Here is an 8,875-nt window from a genome sequence, read left to right as displayed (position 1 = left end):
AGCCTTGGGTGGTATATATCTCCTTAGCACTCACTTTTCTTGAATCCCACCACTTGCTGCTTTGCCTCCCTCGGATAGAACGCGCACTGTTCCACTCTCATCTCATCGGGACAATGAACCAAGTCTAAGATGTTCTCCATCTCTCTCAGCCAACTATCAAGCAGATTAGGTTCCCCAACCCCCGTGTACTCTTTCGGGTTAAACCTCGCAATGTAAAGGCTGATTTTCGAATGATCAACCTCCTTCTCCTTATTCTTGTCCTTGTCCTCATTCACTCTCTTGGGGTCTCGGTAAGAGCATCCTGGTGCTCTAACATCTTAACGATGTCATCCGTGGTCATAAGCTCTGCTCTCGCGTACAAAGCAGTTCTCTTAGGCGGCATCTTGAAGCTATATAAGAAAGGGTAAACATAAACACACGTACTAAACCTCAAAACACGAAAACACGATGCCCAGAACCCACTCGATCGAGTTCCAAACACACTCGATCGAGTAACGGGCTACTCGATCGAGTGCCCCACGTACTCGATCGAGTACCCAAACTCAGAACCAAACGGACCTTCGATCTCTTACCTACTCGATCGAGTATCTAGGCTACTCGATCGAGTGACCCCTACTCGATCGAGTACCCCTAGTTACTCGATCGAGTGCCCCAAAACTCGATCTACGGACTCAAAATCGCCAAAAACCCACCCGATCGAGTCAGTCTCACTCGATCGAGTAACACTAACTCGTAAGAGCTACCCGCATGTTACGTCATATACTAACATGCTAAACTTTATAAAACCATATTACATCATAATAAATATGCTACGCATCTATTCTACTATCAACAAGATCAATTCATCATGCTATTAAAGCCACATTGTAAACATCCAACATGTTATTCCAACATCAAGTCTACACATATATTACTTTTCTTTCACATTCTCAACTTCTCCTTCAACATCCAACAATACACACTTCATCACATTGTTAACAAGTTAACCAAGCACACATATGATTCGATAATCACTTTCCCCATGTGACCGGTTCAAAGTTGTAGGGCGACCCCCGCGACTTTAGGACGTCTCCCAAGCCTTTGCACTAGCTCCTACAACTTTTACCCCGGGTTCATTTTAATTGACTCCCTATGTTTATTAAGTTCATTGGTTACAGGTTTCAGGATCGTCTCTCTGATACCATTTGTAACACCCCCATACTCCAAGTGCCTTACCAGGACCACTCAGGTATGAAGACATCACCATCTCGGTCGCCTGAGGTATGATAATCAAATAGACAAAACAGAAACAACATTTATTATAAATAGTTTAATGAATAAATAGAATCCTCAAAACCAAACCAAAGTACGATACAAGATTCTCAAATGACTGTTCTAACTGAAATGTAAAATAAACTAAGGCTACGACGGAAGACTCTATCGTCATGTCGTGGCATCCCGGCTATCCCGTACTCATCTCAATACTGCTCAATATCTGCTCACCATCCCGAATGGATCACCGCGAGTTTACAAAACAACACCGGGTCGATTACTAATCACACAATCAATATAGATAACAACAATAAGATAACAATTTTGTCACACACACACACACACACACACCACCAACTCCCATCATCTCAATCTCGATGTCCTTTGGACCAGCCCTGAGTGGGGGACGCGGCACCGTTCCCACCTAAGCCCCGCTCATCGTACGAGCGATAACCCTGTCCATTAATGTGCACATCCCCTTCCGTGGCGGGTTCCACGAAGGGCGAAACTAGGGCGTGAGATCACTCCCGCAAGTGACCCCACTCAGCCGAGAACGCATCTCGAGAACCATCAACAAACACAACCACAATCACAACACAGTCATTATATCAAACAACCAAATACAACACATCACCAATATCCCATTATGGGACTAATACTGAGTAGGAAATCCTACCTGGAAGCACAACAAGCAGACGGTATCTACAGCTGTATCAAAACGGCTCCTCTACGAATCCTCCTCCTATCACATAACACGTAGGGACTACACATCACATACTACTCACAAAAACCCCCAATCCCTAAATTAGGGTTTAACCAAACTTAACAAAACATTATAAAAACTATATTAAAAGCTTACCCTCGACGCAAGGAATCCAACGACACGAAAAACGACAAGAACCGACCGTCTGAACTCCGGGAATTGCTAAGAATGCGATTAGGAAGATGAAGTGGCTGCTTTCTCTCTTAAACAGGGTTTTAGGTTTTGTAAAAGTGAATTAAAACAATGACGAATATGTTTAAATACCTTAATCGCATAATTAACAAAACCCGAGAAAACTCCCCAGTAAAAGGACACTCGATCGAGTACCCAAGGTACTCGATCGAGTACCCTAGTTACTCGATCGAGTACCCCTGACTACTCGATCGAGTACCAACAGTCGAAACTATTTTATTTCGCAACTTGCCCATACTCGACAGAGTAAGGGCTACTCGATAGAGTACCCCAAGACATATAAATACGGAGTATTACACTAAGCATATTGACATAAGACGTTTTTGTTAATGTGATCATGTGGAAAAAGGTCAAATTCGTCTTAAATTTTATAGAACCGGAAATCAAATAGCTTACAATTTTACAAAATCGCTAGAAAGAGAACTATTCAAAAAAATTCGATTGAAAATTGGTTTGTTGGATTGTGCTTAAAGATTACATGATGATTTACCTTATTTGATTGACTAGAATAGATGTTACACTTTTTATGATAACATGTGTGATTATGTGTTAAATTATTTAATGAATTAAATGGTTAATTTGCATTGAAATTCAATGGGTTAATATATTGCATTCATAGAGCCACTAAATCTACCATCATTACCCATCATATCACTCTTTACCACTTACCCATGTATGAGCCGTCTACACCTCACCAAAGCCGACTACAGTCCTTTCCTTTTAACCAACCAAATAAATGCAAACACTTTTCACCACGTCCACCTCATTTACTACAAGTCAATTTTTCAACTTAAATATGATGAATTCACTTTTAACCTTTAAAATTTTTCAAAAAATTTCATCTGCTCCAAATATTCTCTCAAACCGTAAAAAAGCTTCCCCTCCCAACACTTTTACCTTCACTATAAATGTGATGCCTCCAAAATCGACTCAACCTAAAACCTTGAAGAAAATATGAGACTCATATAGAGCAAGGTTACCATCGGCACCGAAATTCTTGGTTGCCAATTTCTCCAAAATCAAAAACCGCCAAAGAAACCTAGAACCTTTGTCCCTAAAATAGCCCCAATGCCGAGAAAGAAAACATTTTCACATCGTCCCAAAATTACATCTGAAGCTGGGAGATTTTCTAGACGGATTTTCAATCGGAAATTTGATTTGAATATGGCGCATAAATTGAAGCCGATGGTGAAGAGGGTAGTTCAAAGGTTGTTAGTGATGTTTATGATGTTGGTACTCCAATCTTTCAAGAAGGTGATGAAATTGTTGTTGATGAGAAAGGAAATGAAATTGAAATGGAGTTTGTTGGTGAGGAGCAAGATGAAGTTGAAAATGAAGGAGAGAGAAATGAAATCAAGAATGAGGGAGATGAAGGTGAGGAAAATGAGAAAAGTATGTAAAAAGAAAGGTGTGATGGAAAATTTAATACCCATCATTTTTAGATTGTAAGACCCTTTGTGCATCAAAGTAGTGAGTCATCAAAGTAGTGAGTTGAAAAGATGATCGCTTGCATAAGGGTCAACTTCAAACCGTTATATCTGGAGTTGTCAAGCTCCTATGAGGGTGTATCGAACTGGAGGTGAAGGCTTGTTGTCTTAGCTTTCCAACACATGGTCACAAGCTTCAATCCGATAAGTAACAAAGAAATGGTGGCCATTTGAATTTAGGTGCGCGAAGCTGAGTTGCGTTAGGTGTGAGTGCTAGAGGTCAGTCGACCTGGGTAGTAGGTCGATCGACCTATTGTTTAGACGGGTTGTGGGTAGTTTTGTTTATTTTCCTAATCTTTTTCTAATTACCCTAAGCCTATAAATACCCATATACCATGAACCCTAAACACTTTATACGACATCAAAACACACAAGTGCGCACACACACACACACATACAATATCACATACTCTATCACGATTAAGGGAGAAGAAGGAACAACACGGTTTCAGCTAAGATTGTTTCATTCATTATTGTAATTCATAAGTACACCAATTAATATTAATCATCTTTTGAGTCGTAAATGGGGATTAGTAATTGAACCATAATCTCTATAGTAGTGATTAATTACTCGATTCGTTATGTATTGTATTGTAATTGATAGCAATCACATTATCTCGTGATTTAGGGCACGGATTCGTAGAACATCAATTTTAGGCTTTGCTTGTCATCGTATTGTGGTGGTTCTAATAAGGTTGGGATACCCTACTCAACTAAGCTCTTTCTATTAATGTTATTATGCGATGTGATGCGTGAAAAGAGGAACATAAAGCCGTACATGCTGCGTTTTGGTGTTGGGTCGATCAACCTGGACCCTTGGTCCATCGACCTGGTCGTGCATGTGTGCAATAGTTTACAACGTTGCTTACATTACCTGAGTAATATATCGTATTCATCGTTCTATCGTTCTTGCTTACAATAATGGAAAAAAACCCCTATTGCGTCAGTTGTAGAGGGCTTTTTGCATGAGTTTTGGACTGACGTATATCGAGGGGTTGTATTTTATATGCGTCTGTTGTGAAACCGACCCAAAAAGTTAAACCGACCCAAAAAGTTCAACATTTGTGTCAGTTGTCTTTTAAAAACCGACGCAAATAGGTAGTATTTGAGTCAGTTCGTACAACAGAATGGACACAAAAGTTGTTGCAACTGACGCATATAGTTGTTCTTTGCGTCACTTCTACACATAACTAATGCATTTGCTTTATTTTTTGCATCGTTTTTGTCAAAAACTGATGCAATTGATATTTTGTTTTAGTGCCAATTAATTTAACTATTTGCGTCATGTCTTTCCATGACTGATGCATTTTCTCTATTTTTTTTATATACAAAAATTTGCTACCGAATTTCGGCACCACCTCTTCATAAAATTGACAATCTGAATACCAAGTGCAACAAGAAATCCTACCAACCACTAATACATCACATAGAAAACAATGTTACGTCTCATTCACCCCAACGACGTTCCAAATACAATCTAATGTATAAGTAATCCCACAATTTACAACTTTATAACAATAAGCTGCTGAACCTTTAAATTCTGCCTCTGTAACATATTTCTTATTACTTCCCCTGTCAATATTTCCAAAACCCTTGTAAATAAATCAAATTATTATAGAATTACAAAAAAAGTTACAAACCAGATCAATTCGATCAGGCATTCTCCATCAATAGATGAATGAAGTTAACCCCAACAGAAAACTTGCAAAATAATGAGTAGAGACATACTGAGAGAGGTTAAAAACTGTGAAGGATTAAATATAAGTTATGACGATTGTGCTTGGATAGAAATGGCAATTGTGTTTGTAAAGAAATGACGATTGTACTTGTAAAGAAATAGCAGGACAGAAGAAGTTGGAGATGGAGTAGACAATTATTCAAGGCATATAACCACACATTTATGGAAAATTTATGCCTTAAACAATTCTGTCGTACAAATAAGACCCTCACAAACATGTTTTTGAGTAAAACGAAAATCAACACATTAAATTTTATTCAAGGATGGGTTTACGAAAGATGTAATCCTTATGATGCTATTAATAGTATCACAAAAATCACTAAAACAAAGATTCCTTAACCGTCTAAGGTTAATAATTCACTTCTCAGGGTATCCAAAGTAAATATATTTCAAGGTTGAGAACATGGCAGCCTAAAGGTCTCATGTAAACATGCCTCAAATTACAACAATATAGGAAACAATACTACAACAGACAAGAATGATATTATGTAACAAGAATACTATATTCATATTCAAAGTTGAGAACATGGCAGCCTAAAGGTATAATGGTAAAACTAATGTTTAACAAATGATGAGATTTATGTGCAGGAAACAAATGTAATAACTTGGAGATTTTGCACTAACCTCGTTAAGATCAGAAACATCATAAATTTCTTCTTTGTTCTTTCATGCTTCCCTAAAGCTTACATAATATGCCACTTGTGATCCACACCTTACAATATCGTCAAAATTTTCCCAGCAAACTCCAAGGTGAAAACAACCATTTCAAAGAAAAATTGAACGTAGAACACACAATGTCAAAAAGCTGCAATAGGCAAAATAGAAGTAGCTACATTCGAGTTATAAAATAGAGTTGCAATTCGCCCTCAAAGACCCATTATCAGGTAACCAGAGAAAACCAAGCAACATGAACATCAAAGGAAACATACAGATGAAAGCAATTGTATAGAAAACTAAAATAGTCCCCATACAGCTAAAATTGAAGCACTGCCAGAAACAATTCACATACAAACCACCAAATAAAAACAAAAGGAAGAAAGGAAATATAACATAGGCCTAGAATAATGACTATGAATACTTAAAAATTAGCTTTAATACTGTGAAGAAATAAAACTGAATTCAAATTACTGGTTTCACAATTGACTTACCAGCATTAAGAGTAAAATAATTGTCAGTAAAACAAGCATGATGGAGAGAACGATTCCAGTAGAAGCCTGGAACGGAAAAAATGTGATATAAGCATTGTAGCATCATCTAAAATTCTAAATTACTTCATCCATTTCATTAACATTGTTCAATTTTGACTTATCATTCATTATCTCTAATAAGAACACATAGATTGGACTTCCCTTGCCAACTTCCAAGAAATGACAACTCCCAACTGCAATTTGTCCGACCAGTGGTCTGCAAGATTAAGAACAAGGCTTGTTAAGATTACAGAGTCCTTAATATTAAATTGCAGTGCCTGGATCTCCTTGGGAGTGTGTCCTAAAATGCCATGGTAAAATCAGTTTTACGGGTAGCTTTCTCTTACATATGGGTAATCTTATCTTACTTTCCCCGTACTATATCTTATACTACGTGAAATCTTGGTCTTTTAGGAAAAGAACACAGTAAAAAAACGGACTGACTTGTAACTTTCACAATAAATATATCTAGCTGGATTTATTAGAAGCATTCTGAATCAGCATCAGTTTGATATTCGGAAAATTGAGCAAGAAGAGATATTTCAATTATTCTGTTGGACGTGGCATGAAATTGAAAGACTAAAAGAAAGTCTTAGGTTAATATTTATCATTACATTCACTCCACCAACTAGAATTAGCTACTTATTTTGATACTATCACCATTTATCATCAAGCTTTTTCAGTCTAATGAACTATGTTTCATCTTTCATGGTTTCCCTATACATAGACGAGACTCAAAAAGTAATAATAAAAAAGATAGATCAGAAAAAGAGCTGATGTTCCCACTCCCAAATTTTTTTAGGGCTATTTTTGAAATAGATGGTAATCAAAACTGCAAATTTCATGGAACCCATTAAAAACTCAGTAATTAAACCATGAGACAACAAAAATTAAACAACCCGAATGACACTTGATAAAAGTCATAGAACTAGAAAGAAGGTTTTGAATAACATGAGGAGGTTACTTTTTAATTAAACTGGAGATAATACATCACTTATACTCAAGTCATCGTCATCTTTTTACTAAACACATTCAAACTTGGTGTGATATCATTGAAGCAAAAAAAAAATAATCATGGTGAACCAATATCCTCTACAGGACCAAATTATTTACGCTCAAGTACAAGCCTAAGAAACCAAAGTTATCATAATTTATAGTATAACTAGTAATGTCTTAGTTGTAACCTAAAGATAAGAGCTATGAATGTTGGAGGAGCATAAAAAATCAGAAAAATAAATAGCATAAAATCAGGGGGAAACTTACTCAGAGCTGATGAAGACGATAGTTAGGCGACATCAAAGATGGAGTTGCGCAATACTTAATCCTGCAGATGTATCATCATATCTATGTAACTACACAATACTTATCATGTACTGGATACTATAAAAATCTCCAACTTCTTAGAAAAGCCCTAAGATTTGTATCAAGCCTAAATCCAAAACCCTAAATCCAAAAGATGAATAAACTTTTCAAAGTAGATAAATCCGATATGACAAACAAATTAACGATTAAGTTTTGAACAATTAATAAAACTATTTTAAAATTGAAAAAAAGTGCAAGGATAATTAAATTACCTGATTCCGAGTAACTTATGGTTGTTACAACCTCAGCAATGATAGAAGGAGGGTATCACAGTGGTGGTAATAGGCGCGACATCAAAAGGAAGGGTTTGGTAGGTAATAGGCGCGACGCCAGAAGAAGGGAAGAGTTTGGTGTTCAGCTGTAGGGTTTAGTCGTGCGACGATTGCGATGGCGGTGGTTGTATGACTGGAGCATTAGGGGGCGGTGATGGTGGTCCCGGTGTGTTTGATAGCTAATACGCAAGTTTAGACGGTGTGTAATTTATTGAGTGAAGCTAATTTACATAGTATAAAAGTTGGATTTTTTAAAGGATTCCTATTGGTTGTTGGCTTTTTTTTTTCTTTTTTCTTTTTTCTTATGTGGGGTCCCCCATGATGTTTAAAGAATTAATTAAGACTTGCTACTACACTTCTCATCTCTTCATTATTATTCCTTTTTATATTTATACTTACATTAAAAACCATACATTATACATCAAATGATTTTCGAAAAAAAAAAAACGAAATAAAATTGCAAAAAAAAAATGATTCAAAGAAAAATTTTAAGGATCAGATTAACAAAGTATAATATTTGAAATACGTTGAATACAATTTAATTGGACTAATTATTGCAGAAAATGGAAAAAAAATATCTCTCTTTAGAAAATTAACAAAGCGAAAGCATTTAAAGTAAATAT

At 36.6% G+C, this 8,875-nt stretch overlaps 1 long non-coding RNA gene across 2 annotated transcripts; it reads right to left on the bottom strand.

Moving 5' to 3' along the window:
- Positions 1-5,090: 5,090 nt before the first annotated feature.
- On the bottom strand, positions 5,091-8,415 carry LOC141626573 (uncharacterized). 2 transcript variants are annotated; one of them, XR_012536159.1, is made up of 5 exons: positions 8,193-8,415; positions 7,882-7,942; positions 6,580-6,835; positions 6,056-6,236; positions 5,091-5,265 (listed from the first exon to the last, which is right to left on the bottom strand). It is a non-coding gene; the product is annotated as an uncharacterized LOC141626573 (long non-coding RNA). The 2 variants fall into 2 exon arrangements; XR_012536158.1 differs by having other exon boundaries at positions 6,056-6,835.
- Between the last annotated feature and the right edge of the window lie 460 nt (positions 8,416-8,875).

This window comes from Silene latifolia, chromosome Y (genome assembly GCF_048544455.1).
Source record: "Silene latifolia isolate original U9 population chromosome Y, ASM4854445v1, whole genome shotgun sequence".
NCBI classification, from domain to species: Eukaryota; Viridiplantae; Streptophyta; class Magnoliopsida; order Caryophyllales; family Caryophyllaceae; genus Silene; species Silene latifolia.
The sequence above is the reverse complement of the archived record's forward strand: the minus strand, read 5'-3'. Positions and strand labels throughout refer to the sequence as shown.